General features: G+C 36.7%; 1 protein-coding gene across 1 annotated transcript in view; it reads left to right on the top strand.

The window, feature by feature from the left end:
• KDM4C (lysine demethylase 4C) overlaps window positions 1-20,765 on the top strand; it is a 308,331-nt gene that overhangs the window by 252,516 nt on the left and 35,050 nt on the right. The gene's annotated exons all lie outside the window — the stretch shown is intronic.

Here is a 20,765-nt window from a genome sequence, read left to right as displayed (position 1 = left end):
TTCTGTGGATTTCTTATACTTTTGGTATTACAGCACAAAGAAGGACTCCAGCCAAAGTGACACAAGGGCAGCAGAAAACTTCATGCCATAGAGCTAGCAAAGTTTTGCAGAACCAAGTTACAATGACCTTTGTCCCTCAATGCAGACACTCACAGCTGGATTGGGGATTGCACAAGTTGCTAGTCAATTCCCGAATATATAGCATAATCATCACTTCTAAATGCTGCCTGTCCATGTTTTCATAGCATTTTAAAGATGAATGCTTTCAATATTGAATTTCAGTTACTCAGTTTCAATATTTCTTTTTCATTATTTTCACTAGCTGCAGTACTAATATGTTCTGTTTTATCCATAGCACCTTTTTATTTTCTTCCTTTTTTTCCCTCCAATTCTGTTTGTTTACTTGTTGATGTTTTCGATTCACCCTATATTGCATTTATTCTACTTGCATAGTCTCATATCTTCTTGTCTCTTCTTTTTCAGAGTTGCCCAGTCCTTATTTCTTTATGCAGGTAGTAGAAATAAACTATCTAAAATTTGTAGGAGTTCTGGTCTTTGAAACAATAGCATTTAGCACTTCAGAGATCACGAACCCCTTTATATGTGGTTTATATTCCATTCACTCACTTACTGAATTTTTATCATGCTGTTGTTCCTAACAGTTGCCATTGAGCTTTTTTCAAAACTGTCCACAGTGAAATGCTTCCTTTATTTTAAGAAGCTTTTGAATTTCATGCTTGTTGTAAGCAAATAAAAAGGTAGATTGGTTTTTCAAGCCATCAAATACAGCCATCCTTTAAAAAGAGTTTATATTGATGGATAAGTTTTGCTTTTTTTCATTAGCACAATGTTATTTAAAATGTAGCTCTGTCGCAGTGTGTTAATTAAGGACTTGGGCATGAAGTCAAAATCACCGGTCATAAAAACTACCTCATTTAATAAATCTGAGATCTCTTAAGCTACATGGATTTCATGTCCTCTGAGGTGCTACGTTAGCATGATTTTAGAATGGAATTAAGACATTGTTTTTAAAGATAGGCCTGTGAGAAAACACCATTGGATTTCTTTAAGAATTGTATGTCTATGTAAGTTAAATATATTCCATACATTTTAGACATATAATGATAAAGCAGAAAAATCCTCTGTTTTAGCCTATTGCAGAAACTCTCGGGAACAGCTTTGTTGGTATCTGACCATCCAAACATGAAAAATAAACTTAAATTTTGGGGGATACAATGGCGTAAAAGCCTGCTTTCCTCAAATTCACATTGCAAGTGAGTAGCATAGTCCTCAAATCAATGAAGAGCCAAATCTGAATAACACTGCGTCTCAAACTGGAGCATGTTCAAATAGGGAAGTAATTTGCATTTTATCAGAGATCTGTTATGTCAATATCACAACTGCCCTATGTTGTGTCTAGTACTTAATGACTCTTGCAAATTATATATAAGGTAAATATTCTCTTTCATCTTTTGGAGGGAAGAAAAAGAGGAGGAACCAGTGTAGAAACATGAAGGTAGTTGTGCTGGAATACCTTGTCATAGATTGGGAAATAAGACATGTAGTCTCACAGGGATGACTACAACAAGAATATCCTACCTCTAATCTAGAAATTGAAGCTGAAGTAGCTGCCTCTAAAATAGAAGAATGCATATTAAATTTGTTTGGGTTCAAGACAATAACCCAACCAAAGCAGTCTATAAATTGGGACTTGGGTGTTGCATCTATTTATGGCTATTGGTGGGGTCCAGTTGCCTGATTCTCAGACCTCTCTGCCCAAGTTTTTTGTGGACTTTTCCATAAGAGTATCTTGCTGTGTCCTTGAAAGCAAATCTCCCTTCACTGGGCTGGGTTTTATACTGCTATTATCTAATAATAGCAGAAGCAGAGGACCGAGCTCCACCTTTGTAAGAAAGCTCGGGAAGTAAGTTTTGGCAGATACTACTGCAGGGATGCATCCAGAATTCGTAGGCCTAATCTGCAGGAAACATCTTAAAACTGAGAACTAGACTCAATGTAACACAAACACTTGAAGCTCTCTCCATCGTAGCAGCTAGAGTGTTCTCACCCCAGCATCTCTTCTTTGGTGGCATGCTGGCTGCAGCACTGTTGCTCCTCTGAGGAGCCTATCGTGTCCTTTTCTGTCTAGTTTCCTGTACCAACCTCTGCTGACTCATTTCTCAGTTCTTTCAGTGAGGTGGAGTTACTTGGTCCTTTTCCTTTCCTCCTCAGGTAGTGAACCTGAAGTAAGTGTTAACTTACCTTGTGCTGCTGAGTGCCTACTTGCTGGTATGCTTGCTGGTGGAAGGACATGCCCTAACCCTAGCTGAGTTGAAGCGTATACAGCCCTCGAATGCAACTTAGAAACTCTTTCTCTCAAGGGAGGGAGAACAATGGTTCCCTAGCTGAGCCAGACCACCTTCCCTGTTTTTGCCTGGCCAAGCTAAATGCTGCACCAGATCAACACGTAGGAGTAATTTTAATATTTTCCCCTTATTGATGCTTTGTCTGAGCATCAGCAAAGAAAAACCTCTTTCTCTTCCAGGCATTGACCCTTGAATTGACACATCTCATTGTTTTTACCTGTATGAATATTTAGCTCTTATGTACGTGGGTGGACTTGTTGGTTGTCACTGAATGCTAAGTAACTTCTTTATCTTTGCAAAACACAACAGAAGGTTTTCCAGGTTACTGCTTATAATTGCTTTAGGTGTTAATTGCTTTAGCTGGAAATAATAGCATGTAGTGTTCTTTGCAAATAAAATGTATGTTCTTTCATTGTTGTATATCTTCCTAAGAGAAGTATGGAGGAATTATCTTGATTTCTGGGCTGAGGAATAGTACAAATTCTTATTCCATAACTGGCGATCTTGATGTACTCCTAAACACACTATAGAGACACCAATTCTTCTAGAACACAAGTAGAAATATGTGAAGTGTCCCTGTTAGGTATGTCCCAGATAGCTACAGCCCAAGTAACAGTAACGGCACTTACCACGTGATTGTGTAGATGTAGTAAAACCCAACATAGGCCATATTTCCTTCTAATGAATGGAAAGATTTCTCAAAGTACTAAACATCTTTTGGGACAATTGTATTCACTGACTTGGGTGTTGTAAATTCTTTTCCTGTTCTTGGATATGCAAAAAAAAGAGCGTGGCTGAACCTGAAGCAGACATTGTTATTTTCTAAAATATTATAACACTAGTGCATTCTTATCATGAAGTAGGCGGTCCCACTTCAGGCCTTACCTATCTACTCAGCTGTTAATGAACATTAAAAGTTTCTTATGTAGATACCTGCACACCTGCCTTTTTAAATTGTTGTCAAAATCGAAGGCAAATTTGTAGATTTAATTTTATATTACAAAAATAATTCTGGTTATTGGGGAAATTTGTGTTTAAGCTTCTATAAATGAAACAAGCCTTGAATTGTCACAGATTGTGTCTACACCTGAGCACAGCTGCATCCTTCCAAATTCAGTGTCCAAGTGGGCTCTGCAGCCACCTTTCATATGGAACAAAACTGGATGTCCAATGCCTCCCTTCTTCCTTTGTTTTGGAAGGACTTGCATGAACATGGATGATAAGAGGGCTTGTGACATCCCCTGTCCAGGACCATGTACTAAATCATTGGGAAAACAGGGTCTAGGGTGAGTTGTCATGTTTGGGTTTTTTTCCCCCAGAAAATAGCTGTACTATCCTTTTAAAATATGGTTATATTAATTCATTTCTATGACATTGCATTCTTTTTGAGTAAGCTATGTCTATCAATCAGTGAAATCAGACAGTTGCTTTCTGTGGAATAGAAGATTTACAGAATTTATGTCTAGAAAAACTACTGATTTACTAAACGTGGTAACTTTTTATTCTCTGTTTTGATTTTCAGTGGAGATTTACAGGAACATTTCATTAGTCAAACTTTGAAAATATTTTTCTAGTATGGAAAAAAAATTGCTATGAAACTTGCATTCATTAATGAAGACAACAGTTTAAGAGAGACATATGAAAACACTAAAATATTCTCAGTCTTGCTAAAGCAAAAGCAGCATCTTTCCTTTATTTCAATATTCTGTTCAAAGCATTCTGTTTTCATAAAAAGCTGTTTTGCTAGGAATTCACTGTGGCAGAAAACAGCATTATGCATTTGAGCAGATGCACTGGCTCACTGCATTAAAGATGGACGCCTGGGGTTCTGCATTAGACTTGTAGAGAATATGGAAATATTGCAGATGAAAACAGATAGGTAGAAAGTAGGTGAGTGTGCATTTTCAGATTCTCTAATAAAAAACTTCTGGTGATATGATTAGGTGGCGCTTTAGGTTCTCTTGAGTTACTGGTTAAAATGTAGAGATTCTTTTTGTTTCAATGCACAATTCTGTAGGTACATGAAAACTGAATTTTTATCTTAGGGGTCTTCCTGAAGACCTCTGGGGTCTGTAGCACTGATAACAAGCATCTGTAAGGAAGGAATCTGATGTAGTTATCCATTTTTATCTGATAATTTTGTTCTTTCCATATATTTCGCTTTGTCCCTTTGTCCTACCTTGAAGCACGGATAAGGTTATTCATTACCATACTCATCGTCATATTATTCATCAGTTATCGTATTGTTGTTTCTGCATATTGAAAGTCACTTGAAAGTAATAATTATGGTTGCTTTTGTTTGAAGCGCCATCCTTCAAACAAGCTTGTGGTGATTTTCTGTCTGGATTTTTTTTTTAAATCTTTTGTCCTGCTATGTGATTTAAAGCAAACACAGTGGCAAAACAAAGTGTTTCAGATTGTACATGGTGATTACATGATGGTCTGAGTAATTTGCCTCACAAACTAATAATGAGTTGTTAGTGCTAAGGCAGTGCCAGCATGAGCAGAAGAAATATCATGAGATCTTAGCAGTGAAATGCTATATATTGTAGTTAACACTCTGCCATGATGAAGATCTTTGGGTTGTGCCAAACTCAAGTGTCCTGGGTCAGGTTTCAAACGTGTTAGATTAATTCCTTGAAAAATGCATATTGGAAAAGTCAGGAGGCACTGCAGATGCACAAAGTCATGTTTCAAGACTCAGAGATCACATGCCTGCTCTGACACTTGCCAGACTGCTAAAAGGCAGCTGCTGCTTTGTCACATGTTGTAACATCCAGACAGAGTACCTGTGCCATGTACTTCGCCTGAGATGTAGCCAGTAAGCAACTAATAACTCTCCTACTGCATCTTCCACAAGTGTTTGGTAAAACATACGCCTTTTCTTGAACAAATCCCCTTCTCCTACCCACTGACCACTCTGATTCCACTGCAGTAAATGTGCCTGAATGCTAAAACGGTTATGAAGAGTTTCTTCATACTGAGTGAAAACTTAGTGGTGTGTAAATTCAGTGCACGCACTTCCTCAATGCAACTTGGAAAAATAAGATGATAAGCACCTTAAAAAGTATTTAAAGTCAATAGTGCTGATTACTTCTGTTTTTTGCAGTGAGAAAGCCTTCTGTCTTAATTTCTGCTGTAAAAAAAATATATACAGTTGTACTGGATCTGTTTGCTACATGTTAGTTTTTCCTCGTATTTGCTGAATTGAAAAATCAGCAAAAATTAATGTGGAGAAATTACACCTAATCATGGAAAAGCAGTATCATTTGTCTCCAGCATACGGCAAGGAACAGAAATAATGCCCAACCAATGCACGATAAACTATATTTATTCTAAACACGACATTTCTACAGTATTTAAATTTAAATGGCTTTAGTGAGAGCACTGAGATACATACTATCTTCTTTTCACTAATAAGAACCACAATAATAACTTTATTACACCTTTTGAGTCTCTGTCCTCGGTCTGCTGACAGTTAATACTGCAAAATCCACACAGCATGGGAAGACTATTAGACTTATGAACGAACTTGGCCGTGCAGAGAAATTACCGAAACACTAAGAACAGACTTTATTAAATTATACTGAACATTGCGTAAACAAGCACAGAGCATACATATCCGCCCTCCCCACCCCCCCAATATTTTTTTACTACTGACTCTTTCTTGTACTAAACGTGCTTTAATTGCTTGCTTTTTGTTACTATGTCATATACCAGTTTAAAGAAGAATACCTGAATGGATGTTTACAACTATTTTACTAGTCTTGATGGTAGTCATTGAGTATACAGCTTCAATAAATTATACTTTTATTTATTCTATTATGCATCCTACCATTTTTTGATGTGTTTTAGGGACGATCTTTGAAGGAAAGAATAGAAAGTCAGTTATGAAAAATGCAGCTAAGGACAAAGAAGTTGCTCAAACTGTTAACTTTTACAAAAAAGATAGATAAAAGTTTGCTGCACATATGCAGTCATATTTATAATACTTTGTATTATCAAATGAGAAGACCATGTTGCTTATGTAAAAATGTGATCATGTAACATTGAAAAATACCACATATTTTGAATCAAAAAGTTCCAAGAGATGCTTTACTTAGATCTTCACTTTTTCTTCAACCCATACTTGTGAGGTTTTTGTGTCTCTGGCAAATTACAGAGGTCATTAAGTCAAAAGAAGATTATTACTGTTTTTCTTACATGGCTGTTGATAGTTGATGGAAAAGTAATTGTCAAGAGAGGAATCTTCAATGAAAGAAAAGATCCTCTCAAGGTTAAAAGGTGTTAGGTTTGTGTTCATAGGTAGGGTGAAACAGATTCAGGTTGAGATTACCTCAGTTAATTAAAACAGAACATTACAGATAAAAATAAGCCAAGGAACATGTTTCGAAATTGTCACAGTGAGCATCATGACCTTACATGTGTTCTTTCAAAAGTATGTTAAACAAAATGAAAGAATTCTCTGGAACTCACTTGCAATCCACTTTGTAAACTCCATCAGTTCATTGTGCAAAGTGTACTGTAGTTAATATATATAAGTAGCTTGTGAGAATGCACCCATTTCTTTCATACATTTTCAGTTCAATAAAACAAAGCTAATCAAACTAATACAGGCTAGTCTCACAAAGTCTTATGGAATAGGTCATGATAGTTCATATAAAATCATGATTTCCAGCAGTGGAAATGTGGCGAGAGCCGTAGTAGTCGAGGTTTCTGAGAAATCTCAACTGTTTTTGTGCAGCTCATCACCATGATCCCAGAATGCGCTTTCTAGGACTCCACAAAAATTTTCAGTGAAGTAGTTTTGTTCAAACCAGATATTTGCCTGATTGCTGATAACTAAACTCATCATCACTTAGTTGTCATTCATTTTCAGCTCTAGGTCACACAGTGCTTTATATCCAGTATCTCCAGGACAAAAGGACATAGAGCGAATTGACAAGTTTCCACTTTTTCTGAGCATTTACATCAAGGAACAAAGGATTACTGTTTTAAATAATGAATGAAGATTAATATAATAAAATTTATTAAAATTTCACTTTCTGAGAAAATAGTTTTCCTTTCCCATTTTAATTATTTACAGTCTTAATCTTTTTCTGACTTACTGATAAATATCTCTGAGAACTTAGTGTGATCTTCCACTGTCTGTTTCTCCAGGCAAACTTCCTGAAAACTTAAAAACTGCTTGTTAACCATAAGTAAAAAAAATGAGTAAAATGATGAAGTAAAATGACTGAAGTAAAAAAAAATAAATCAGTGTTTCTGAGTGAAGTGGTGAAAGCAAAAAAACATATACTTCAAATCCTAAATGTAACAAAGATTCTGTGTCCTTTCCCTTTTTAAATGTCTAGATTTAGATTGGATATTAGGAAGAAATTCTTTACTGTGTGAGTGGTAAGCCACTGGAACAGGTTGCCCAGAGAAGCTGTGGATGCACCATCCCTGGGAGTGCTCAAGGCCGAGTTGGATAGGGCTTTGAGCAACTTAGTCCAGTGGAAGGTGTCTCTGCCCATGACAGGGAACTAGATGATCTTTAAAGTCCCTTTTAACTCAAACCATTCTAGGATTCTGTGATGGTTTTCTTTCTTATGCTAGAAATAGTTCTGTAAAAAGTTAAAACCCTAGTGTTTTGAATTGTGATTTGCTAATGTGGCCTCCTCACCATTGAAGCTGCTGTTTGTAATGAAGTTAGAAATGAAAGGTGAACTATCGTTATGGAGATTTATGTCTACCCCGTCAGTGTGGTGTGGGGAAGTAACAGCTATGTCATCTGTGGACTTGATGGAACTACAGTAATTCCCAAGAATCAGAGAGGCTGTCTTCACTTTTGCTTCTAGTGATTTTTATTCTTTTCTGTGGGACACTGATGCTCAGTGTTGTCTCCTATGCGATCTCAGGGTATGGTGAGCTCACTCAGAATGGGACAGGATGCTGTCCTAAGGGTACTGAGCCAAGTACACTGTATAGGAAGATTTGGACTGTGTGTGCCCCCAACAGACAGAAATCACAGGGGTTTATTAATCTTAATATAGCAAAGACCTGTGCAAATAAGTATATAAATGATTCACAGTTACCTAGAAAGCTTGGATGTCATTAATGCCTCTGTATCATTCTGTTAGCTGTACTGTACTGTGAGACTTCAGAGATCCAAATACCTATGTCACAGAATGGTCAGGGTTGGAAGGGACCTCTGGAGATCATTTAGTCCAACCGCCCTGCCAGAGCAGGGTCACCTACAGCAGGTTGCACAGGACGGCGTCCAGGCAGGTTTTGAATGTCTCCAGAGTGGGAGACTCCACAACCTCTCTGGGCAGCCTGTTCCAGTGCTCTGCCGCCTTTAAAGGAAAGAAGTTCCTCCTCATGTTAAGCTGGAACTTCCTATGTTCAAGTTTGTGCCCATTACCCCTTGTTCTATCACTGAGCACCACCGAAAAAAGACTGTTCCCATTCCCCTGGCACCCTCCCTTTAAGTATTTGTAAGCATTAATAAGATCCCCCCTCAATCTTCTTTTCTCTAGACTAAAAAGACCCAAGTCCCAAGTCTTTCCTCATAAGAGAGATGTTCTAATCCCCTAATCATCTTTTTAGCCCTTTGCTGGGCCCAGTCCAGCAGATCGCTGACTTTCTTGAACTGGGGAGCCCAGAACTGGACACATGTCATTCTTTCTCTGGTGCTGAGACTCTATGTTGTGTATAAAAAATGAACAATATATGGAGTGTGGGAATCTTTTGTGTGCTATTTCAGTTCCTGCATAAGCATTTAGAAATTATTTTAGATACCATGCATGGTATCTACCATGCACCTACTGAGTCATTAAAAGGGTATTTAGGAGCTAAAGCAACTAAATTATGCTTTGAAATATTACACTTGTCTGCTCCAATAATTTATCAAGATGCTTAGACATACAAATGACATGTTCAAATCACTGTCAGAAGTTCAAGTCAGATTACTGTTTAATAAATGATTTAATTGAATTCTGGACAAGTTTTGAAAAATCTTTTCTATGATAGACAAGTTTTCAAAAAATCACCAATTACTTGGCAGTGCTATGCTAGCAAACTGTTGTTATATTTCTTTCTGGAAATATCAGCTATGGCCCTTTATATGACATGTCTTTAGATTGAGAGGTGTAATTCCTTCCTTCACCTGACTTCTATAATGTATTATGCCATTAAGACACAATGAAGCATCTTTTAATGGTCCATTAACGCAAGAGTTGGATGCACAGTGTGGAGAGAAAGAATATCTTCCAGAAGTCTAACTAGTCAAAAAGAAGTTTTGAAAATTGGTATCAAAAGTCAAACTATATGCTAGGTATTCTTCCTGTTCTGTGACTTTTTAAATATTGGGCTTTTTTGCTCTTCTACATATTGTTGCTGATACAGTGTTTGGTAGGGAACTTTAAAATTAAATCTGTAGTTAGCAGTTTATTTTCCTGTTAATATATCCCACATTAAAAAAGAGGTTCTTGACTCAGAAACAGAAGAAAAGAAGCTCTTTAAATTATACCATGGGCAACTGGGACAGTGGGCCCAGAGGCCAAGGCCTCATAATTTAATGAAGTTCTGTTTATGGTGAGAGGTGATGCTTTCTGGGAAAGGAAAGTATGCAGCCAGGTGGCCGACATCCTGAAACTGATATTTTAAAATTGAACAAAATAGTTTATATGCTAAATGGGTCCACTAAGACCAAATAGATGGGTCAGTCCACACACTGGGCAAGCAAAATAGACTGCTAAAAATTTTCTTTTTGTAATACGTTTGTGTTGGACTGGGCATCACAGTGGAAAAGGGTACAGCTTGTCTTTCAATAGCAGTCCTTGCTGAATACTAACACTAAACAAATCAATTACATGTCCGTCAAGAATGTGAAGCGTTTCCCAGAGCGGGAAATTAGAAAATGAAAAATGTCAAAGATAAAGATGTGAGGAAAAGTCTAACCTTCTTCAAGCCTAATCACTGCCTGAAAAGCTGGGTAAAAAGGAAAACATACTGAATGAATTATAAATATAAAAATTAAACATATATATTTCCATATGAAGCAAAAATTGAGTTGCATACAAGAAATAGCTGTACAAAATATAATCTTATGTTATCCATAGGTGGTAGTTCTGTTGAAAATAACTAAGACACATATTTCTTTTTGTTCAGATTCTCTTTGAACTGCAGTTTAATTTTTCCATTTGCTTGTAGAATAATATCTTACAATCCAATAAGTAAATAGTATTCAAAGCCTCTCTGTGTATGGAATTAGAACTGATACTGCAGAAACAATCGATAATTACAGACCTTTGTAATGTTTGCTCATTATTCTGGTAGAAAAGAATTCTGTGTTCTTGTGCAAATTTCCATACACTTCATGATTTGTGGCAAGATTCTTGTGTGAGCTTCTCATAGAAGTTTGACACGTACGTGTCAGGTATGTTTCATCCTCATATGAGTTTCATACAGTACTAAGCTGCCTTTCTAGGTGTAACCATAGACTGATCTAAGTTCAGAGCTGGAGGAGAAAACCTATCTCTGTTTAAGTTTGTCAGAATCATATTCTTAGGAGCTATTGGAATCTCAGGAACAAAGGCTTGCAGTACATCATTACTCTGTCCTTTGAGCCATCTCCCTGGCTATGTCTTGGGCTCCAATAACGTCCATGGCATAAGACACTCTTCATTAACTAAATACTTAATCTATTGTATTCTTCATCTTGGATGTGTATGGCATCCTTTCTGTGGTATGTGAGGGGAATTATGCCTCATTTTTGAAAAATATCTATAATCTGAGTCCTTAGGACAAAACAATTTAAATATGCATGTGTTGAATGCAGTAATAAAAAACTGTTTATTTTCTGAAAACTATGAAGATAAGATAAAAACCAATTAAAAACATCTGCAGGTTTAGCTAGTCTTGGGGTATATGTTTTCTAATGAACAAAAAATGCGTTGTGTGTGAAATTTACCTTAATGGGTAATAACTTACATAAAAAAATGCTTCTGTCTTTCACCTTTCCCAAACTTTCCTCCCCTTTCCCTCCCTCTCCTCCTTTCCCCTCTTCCCCCTCACCCCCTTTTCCTACTTTTAGCCCCTCTTCCCCTTTTTCTTCCTTTCCTCTCCTTTTTTACCTGCCTTTACCACCCCCCTTTTCCCCTTTCTCCTCTTTCCCCCCCTCTTTCTCTCTCTCCCTCTGCTTTTTCTATAAACATGAAAAATTCTCAGTCTCTTCCCATGTCTCAGCAAGATAAATGAACTAATTTAAAATATTTTCCATGCCTCATCTGTCCACTCCACAAGCTGTCAATGAGCTTGGATTGGGAGCTTTCATGCCAATAGTCCACAGTGAGCAGTTGTATTATTTTGAAATAAGAATGTTGTTTCCATGGCAAACTTGGAATGCTTTGCAACTGTGCTGACATCCACATACTTTCGGGTTTATGCAAGAAAGATGATACTTTGTGAGGTTTTTTCAAGCAAAAGGTCATTTGCCTACCTGCCCAAGATAAAGCCATCATATTGTTCTTTTATTTATTTTATCTTTTGAGGGAAAGTAACAGGAAAAAAAAAGATGGAGAAAAAACCAACTAGTTTTAAACATGTTATAATTTCAATTTTTGCTTCTGCATTTTTGCCGACAAACATTTTAACCACTAAGTGTAATAATAGCTAATATGTTTCAATTTAGAGGGAGCAATGGTTTGGCAAATTTTTATAGCAGCTAACTATTCCAAAACACTGCTCACCCTCTTCGGTAGTGAGATCAGATTATTCTAAATATTTACTTAGGGAAGTTCATACAGGAGTTAGAAACGAGGGATACATTTAGAAATAACTTACTGTTTCTGAGATACTAGAGACTGATTCGTTTTAGATTGTGGAATTTTTTAAACTTCCTATACTTAATACATTTTAATATGTCTTAAAGAATGTCATAACTTCTCTGCACTGCCTTATCACTTTTGCCTGTTGAAATGACACTATTTTCTGGTTAGGTATAATGTTAACATCAGCTCTGCTGAAAAATAGATTTTGGCTTTTGCCTGAAAGCTTCAGAAATAATCTTTTCTTTGTAAGGTGTGCAGTCCCCCAAGCCTTTCAGGACTGACAGAATTTTTTTCTGTGATGCAGAGCATTTTTAAGTTCTGTGTGCCTTGACCCCTTCCTAAAATTAAAAGAAAACCAAACCAACAAAAAAAACCATAACAAAACCAAAAGCCAAATCCAAACCAAACAAAAAGTACTCCATATCTATCCACCCTGGACTGGCCCTTTATTTCCACTTTTGACTTACTCATTCGATTGTATGCTATTGTTAGCACCTGCAAATAGCATGACTCACATTTGCTCAATTTACTGTAGGGGTGCCAGGTGGTTCCTGGCCAGTGGCATAACCACACTGAAAGGTTTTACTCATCCTTCTTTTCTAATAGTGTATTCTGTCCACAATAGCTTCCCTTCAACAGAGAACAACTTGACAAGCAGCTGTGTCCTCATTCAGTGTACTTCACAAGCACAATATTTTCCTTCCCAGAGGCAAAGTGCATTCACCTACATAATTGGCCATGTCCCCTTCTTGCCCAGAGGACATATACTGAAGTCCATTCCCATTTTCTAATCTTTTAAGACACAAAGCAGCACATTACTGTCATGCTAGTAGGTAGATGAAATTTTGATATGTGTGTTTGTATTGTCGTCAGAGGTTTCTGTTTCAGTTTGACACAATTCTTGTTTCTAAACATTTGAACATGCCCATCTTAAATGCTATATGATTGTCTCTTTAGTAATTTTGTTTTCTTTGGGGTGTATGTGGAAATACATTTTCAGTTTGTTGGTACCGCCTTACCAACTAGCCATTCTTAGAAGGATAGAGAGTTTATTAGATAAGAGATGCTGGTACCTTTATTTTGATAAAGACTGTCTTTGCATTTTTTTATTTCAGTAAATTGCTTGCAGGATATTGCTAAGAATATAATCCTTTCAGTGCTGTATCTATCTCAATGTTCTAATTTCAACTGCTCTCTTATTAAAAAGTTAAATCTCTCTCTGTGTTTGTATGTATTCATATGAAGTATTATAACACAATTATTATAAAATGAATTATACAGAAACGGTGATCTTCTCTGTACTAAGTATAAATAATGATACTACTTTTCAAAGCAGTGCTGTGCATTAAATGACAACTCATGAAGGAGTGGAGCCTGAAATGGCCATGCAGTCTCTTAAAGTTCTCTTCATTGTCTGTTAAGAACTTTTCTGAGTTAGTAAATTCTGAAGGTCTTTAACTACTTTGCGTAGTTATGCACTGTTTTAGTTGGGGATCTGTCTCTTTTGAAATCAGAATAACACAAAATCTGCCACTAGAATTTATCTTGATTGGCTTTGCAGAAAAGGACCTGGGGATCATGATGGAGAAGAAGTTAAACATGAATCAGCAGTATGCTCTTGCAGCAAAGGGGGTCAGCTGCATCCTGGGCTTGATTTGTAAGACTGCAGCCAGTAAGCCCAGGGAATTGATCCATCCTTCCCTTTTATTCAGCATTTGTAAGACTGCACCTGATCTCCCCATTACAAGAAAGATATTGACATACAGGAGCAAGTCCAATGAAAGGCCACTGAGATATTCAGGGCTGGAGCACAGGAGGCGTGCAGAGAGACTGGAGAAACTAGGTGTGTATAGCCTAGGAAAGAGACCCCTTTTTGCAGAGATCTTACTGCTATTTGTAACTAGGTAATCGGAGGATAAAGGGAAGATGGGGCTAGATGCTATGCTTTCTGGAAGTGCATGGTGATAACTTAAGAAGCAAAGAAGACAAATTGGAACATGGGTATTGTCCAAATACCCATTAAACACTGACAGGCTGGGGGCATTGACCACCTCTCCTGGAAGCCCGTTCCAGTGCTTGACCAAGCTCTTGGTAAAGAAATCCTTCCTCCTGTTCAGTCTAAACCTCCCCTAGTGCAGCTTTGAACCATTCCCACATATCCTGTCACTGGATCCCAGGAGAAGAGAGCAGCCTTCCACCTCTCCGTTTCCCCTCCTAAGGAAGCTGTAGAGAGCAATGAGGTCACCCCTCAGCCTCCTTTCCTCCAAACTAGACAAGCCCAAAGTCCTCCGCCGCTCCTCACAGGACATGCCTTCCAGCCTTTTCACCAGCTTTGTTACCCTCCTCTGGATGTATTCAAGCACCTTCACTTCCTTTTTAAACGGTGGGGCCCAGAGCTGCACACAGTACTCCAGGTGAGGCCGCACCAATACTGAATACAGCGGGATAATCCCCTCTCTTGACTGTCTGGTGATGCTGTGTTTGACGCACCCCAGGATGCGGTTTGCCCTCCTGGCTGCCAGGCCGCACTGCTGGCTCACATTGAGCCTGCTGCCCACCAGCACCCCCAGTTCCCTTTCTGCAGAGCTGCTCTCCAGCCACTCCTCTCCAAATTTATAGTCGTGTCCAGTGTTAATCTGCTCCAGGTGCAGAGTATGGCATTTTGATTTGTTAAATTTCATCCCAGTTACAATACAATACAATACTGGGAGCCCTAACCACCATATCTGGTGGAGGGTGCAGCAGCGAGGCAGTGAATTGATGCCTCATCAGCTTTTCAGACTAAATGGCCTTTCACAGCTTGTCAGGTATTTTAGCCTTTGTGTAAATGGCAAATCTATTCAAACTGGTCTATGCAAATCTGCAGCAAAGTTTTGATAAATATGCTTTCTTCCTAGAAAACAAAGAAAAGGAGATTCTTTCCAACCTCCCATATTTATCTTCCTGGAATTTTGCTCTTCAAATACTAGTATCAACCATTTCTTCTTGTTTTTTTTTCAGGGTGCCTGAAAGATACACTGAATACGGGCACTATGCTTCTGTAAAATTACACTTTTTAAGGCTGTGTGTTTAATTGTTTATATGGTGCAATGCAGAAGCTAAAAGTTAAAAATTATGGGGAAAAGAGCCCAAAGAAGACATCTAAAATTTCAAAACTACAGAGGAAGAAACATTGTCTGGCAAAAAGATTTGTAAAAGTGCGTATGAATACATAAAAAACAGAGTTAAGGTGAAATCATGAGAGTCTCCTTATAAAGTAAATGTTCACAGTCACATATTAATATTTCAAAAGGGAGGTAGGCATGAAGTGGGCAAAAGAAGAGTTAGGAAGACTAAATTCTCAGAGCGTCACATGGTGTGTATGGGTCTGGAAGGAAGTGTGGGGGGGATATTCTTGTGTTCAATGACTATGTGCTAGCAGCACATTCATTATGTATGTACTGATTCTTCTTTTAAAGGAGATGTTGGTGATTGAGTATTTTCCTTTTAGTGTTTATTGATAATAAGACTTTGAGGAGATAGTAGAGATATGTGTGTATGGTATCTTTATCAGTAGATCTCTAGGGTAGGATTACAGACCTCTGAAGTACTTTCTGGGTATCTCTGAGAGCAGAGAACGCTAACGGTACTGCTGTAGCCTGAAAATACAGTAGGGACTTAACTGCAGTGCTTGGTGTTGAAATCTCATTACAAATGTTGAGGACTTCAAGAATACCGAAAATAAATACACAGCAGTTTACTTCCCTAGATGTGGCATAGTTGTAAGTATTGTGGTGGTGAGTACCACTGTGCAGGCAGCAGTTGGAGCTTTAACAAGGTCCTTTTTGCCTCACAACAGTCACCTTTTACCAGTTAAGGAGATTACATAGTATATCACAGGAACATAAACTTTTTCAGACACTTTTTAAAATAAGAACTTGTTCACCAAGTGCTTTCTTTGATTATTTTTCTTTCTCTTTTAACCTACAGTGTAAGGACTCTTTCATTACAATCATGCAATCTGTGCTTCGGAAGAGCTAAGGCTTTTTTTTTAACTCTACACTCTGTTTGTCTTTCCTATGAAGTAAAAAGCTATTAGTACTTTAGTAGTTTCCCTGAAATAGTAGATGTATATTGTATTGATACATAATTTTGGTAAGTCCTGATAATATTTTATCAGCTCTTAAAATTGTATCTCAAACCAGTATGTATATTTTGTACGATTTCAAGATCTTTTCATGTTTAATTCAAAATTAAACAATGTGACTTGAAAGTTCACTCATTGAGAGTAGACCCAAACCTATGTTATTTCAGAATTATTAGAAAATAAGATTACTGTTTCTAATTGCTACTGATGCTTAAGTTTTAGTTTACTTCTCTGCTGGAATATATGACTAACAGTATTTCACCTACACCTAGATAATATCTGCCATCTTTAATTTGCCATAGCCCCATGCTACGAAAAGTGTTACTGAGTAGTAGGAAATTACAAATCATTTTCTATAAGCATTAGGTTTTTGTCTCACCCTGAGGTACTACTGGTTGTTGTGTTTGAAATACCAGAGGGATGCAAAAGAGTCTTTTGACGGTTATCTAAAAACATTCTTGGTTAATTTTATATAATTGTCTAAATTTGTTGAACAAAAAAGTGGAATAGATGATCTAAGAAACTCTTTTTGTTCACATGTTCTGCTTCTAAGCTCTGTCAGTTTCATAGCTGAAATATTCAGCTTGGTTTAGATTAATCAGGAATAAAAGGAAACATAAAATGAAAAAAAGTAATGAGCTTGTTTCCATAGAAACACACTATGCTCTCTGCCAAAATTAAGTGCTGACTTCGTATTCTGAATGGTGGTTGTGCAGACAACATGTGCTCACTGATCTGCAGATAATGTGTCAAATGTCTTCATAGTATGTACCTTCTGATTACGTTGTGCATCGTTAACAAATCTTTGTGCCAGTACCGTGCTACCAACTCTCGCAGTATGACTAGACTGTAATCTTTTCTCACTTCTAATCCATGTTATGGCTTTGGACTGGAGAAAGAAAAGATTAGTTTCACTGTGTGTTTTATACTGTATGTCTCAAGTTATAACAGCTGATAAGCTGGTGAAGCTCTTTCTGTCAATATTCTCTGTGAAATCTTTGCTCTGTTAAAATCTATGGGTACTTTACTATTGGTTACAGTAGGACCAACATTTCATATCTAGAGTGTGATCATACACAACAGCAATATTGCTTGTCTGGTAATATAAATTCTGAAGCAAAGCAGATTCATCAGAAAATGCAGGGGGTGCTATAGCAGATCTTATAGGAAAAAAATATTACCCATGATTTTTCATTAATTTCCTAAATGTTACAGTGATGTCTCTGTCTTAGTGTTTATTTCCTAGAAGGAATAATTCTAAAATATTATATAATAGAATATATTATGTTATATTATATATTTATCTATATTGTATATATTATATATATTGTATAATACATTGTAATGTAATAATAATATTATTATTATAAAATATTGTTATACCTAGAAGGCCAAAAAGCCAAATGTATGAAAGAGGATGAGAATATACAATTCAGTTAATGAGTAGTAGTTAATAACCGTCTGTAGCAGTACAAGAAGAGCTCTAACGAGTTGATTTTTAGTAATATTTGGAAATTTAGTAATTTTTAGAAACTGTCTTGAACTAGCTGCTCTTTGTAGAATTTAATGCCTTGCTATAGTGAGCTTTTTCACATAAGTCATTCTTTTTGCCAAAGCATAGAAATGCATTTGGGAGAAATCAACACTCCAAATTGTTTCCTAAAATCCAGCTCCAGCTTTCTGCCGCAAACTCAGCTTGTGCTTATTTTCATAAATCCTTGCATCAGAAACTGTGTTTAATTCATGATCCTGTTAGGGACTGGAATTTTGTTTTTTAAATATTACTCTTTTTGAGAGAAGCAATATCAAATTCTTTATGTAAGGATGCATGAAAGTTATTATGAAAGCTATCAGTGGGCTTTCTTCTGAAAAATACTGGCATCCAGTTTCCTCAGACTCACTCTTTAAAATCTGTTCTGGTTGTATATTTGCAACCTATTAATATTAAAGAGCTATTCCATGATTAGGAAATCCATTTGCAGTGGAATATTTTCCAATTTGGGGGAAAAAAGAGGTCATTTCACCATCTAGAAAATTGCAGTACATTGCTCTGTCCTATATTCTTAATCTCCAGTTATATAAACAATTTTATTTATTCTCCAATTCATTTTGCATCTGAATCTATGATTAAGATTGATCCTCAGCTACCTCCCCCATTGTCCCTGCTTTGCACTAGTATCTAGCAAGCATTAAGTCAAAATGACAGTCTTCCTAGCTATCTATGATGTTGTATTTGCTGGTAGGAACAGCTGTAGTTTCAGGCTACTGAGAAGCTGTCAGTTGGGCATTGAATAAGCTGTATTTCAGTAAATGTGTTCGTATTATGTCAAGCTTATTTAATTTCGCAAGTAGCAAGCTTACATACCTAAATACAAGGCTTGCCCAGACAGAGAGGTGTTTAGATTCTGTCCTCTGCAGGAGCGCTTCAAGATTGGTTCCGTTATATACAATTCCTTCATTTTACAAACTTAGAAAAATCAGATTGAGACAAGGGTGGGAGGGAGAGTGAAACCTCAGTCTTCACAACCAGTGATTCCCTCTCTTCCCTCATAATTTTGATGCCTTTTCTCTTTGGTCACTTTCAGTGATTTATATTTTTTTTAACAAAGCAGAACAAAGCATTTTTATCATCCTTTTTTTTTTTTTTTCCCCCAGAAATGCCTTACTATAAAAATTAACATTAACATGGAGAAAAAAGATGAAAAAAATTAATTTAAATCTGTATGCTGTAAAGCCTGAAGTTGAGAGCATGAGAAATACATTATTAGTTAGAAGCTAGGGAGAGAAAGAATTGCCAGTATGGGTCAGACACAGCACAGTTCAATATACTACTTACAGCTAATACACAGCTTAGTATGTAGCTCAGCTAAGGTTCCAAAAGCCTATGCAAAGCAGATTTTTATAGTTTGTTCTGCTTTTATTCTGTGTATTCTGGTTTTATTAATCAAATATGGTAGATTAACTGTTTGACACTTTCAAAGATGAAGGAGCTTTTTCTCATATCTCTGAATGGAGCCATACAGTGAGGCGATGTAAGTTTGCTTGTACACCAGACTTCCATTAGTGCATTTGTGTACTTTCCAAAATTCATGCCTAAATTCGAGACTCGTGGTAAAACTGAAGGTACATCTGCATCATCCCTTTCAGTGTCGTACTTGTACAAAAGATACAGCATCTTACAAATATTAGGAAACATATTTCACTGTTTGTCAACCTTGATTCTTTCTTGTGCTTTCTGAGAGAAGCCTCATTTTCAGAATTTTTCTGGTATTCTGTAAGTACAGGGAGAAATAGGATATTTTTTTTTTTTTTCTGCAGGTACAGTAATTTTTTTTCCCCTTTTCATAGTCACGATAAGTGTAAGGGTGTAGCACAAAAGATTAACGTGTGTTTGGAGTTAACCGATGTAATGACTACCTTCCTTGTATTTGCCAGTGGGATCGATTCATGTCCTGGTTAAAACAAAGGAAGTATTTTCACTTTCTTCATACAGCTTGAAGTCTGCATTCACATAATTACATATGGCTAAGCAGTATTCCTATTATATAAGAGTAAATTTGAAGTAATTTCACTTTTCATCAGTATTACTGTAATTGTACACCAGCATGATGGAAATCAGAATATAGTCAATAGTAATTTGACAGCTTTTTTAAAAATTATTCTTTTCAGTACTTTCAAGTTGCAACTCTGTAAAGTCCTGTGAGAAATAACAATATGTCAGTTTGCCTAATACGTTCTTATTAAGTTAACCTATGCTGTAAGAGAACATAGAAGTCAGTCTCTTACAGGGAGGGATGAAGTTTTGCTCTAATTTCTCTGGATTTGGCCAACCCATTTAATGTATTATATTTTCAGTTTTCCTGACTGCACTTCCAGCTTCCCACGCAGCATCTCTCACTGTCCTCGTATTGCTTTTATTTTCCTCAGCTTTTCCATTTCTGAAAGGTGATAAGTCTTAAAATATTAAAATAGAAGAACAATTGTACATATATATCTAGTTGTAAGTGCATCTTTTTCTGAAGCATTACTCATGTAATATAATGTTTTAGATTTCTGCATTTCCCAAGTTTTCATGATACCTTAATAAGTTGTTGAAGAAACTTACAGCCACACTGTAATGTTTGCATATTTTCTGCCTCACACAAGTGCAGCCAATATTTAGGGGATCAGCATTTCCTTCTATAACATACTTCTGTTAGTTACTGCTAGTTTAGCTGCACTTTAGTTTTTATCCCTTTTCCCCATTCTGTATGTTTTGTTTGAATTGCATTTTTGGAGTGTTTTAGTCAGAACACACATCCATTTTTCGGGGGAGTTTTTTGGTGTTTTTTTTTTTAATACTTGTGTTTCATACTTCAGTCTTTCCTCTTTTGTTAAACTAACTGGTGTATTTGTGTGAATATCTGTGTGAAAAGCATTCAAAAGGAGCTGTGTATTTGCATGAACTCAATGCCTAGA

The sequence above is a fragment of the Vanellus vanellus genome (assembly GCF_965231255.1).
Source record: "Vanellus vanellus genome assembly, chromosome: Z".
In the NCBI taxonomy this organism is placed as follows: Eukaryota; Metazoa; Chordata; class Aves; order Charadriiformes; family Charadriidae; genus Vanellus; species Vanellus vanellus.
The sequence above is the reverse complement of the archived record's forward strand: the minus strand, read 5'-3'. Positions and strand labels throughout refer to the sequence as shown.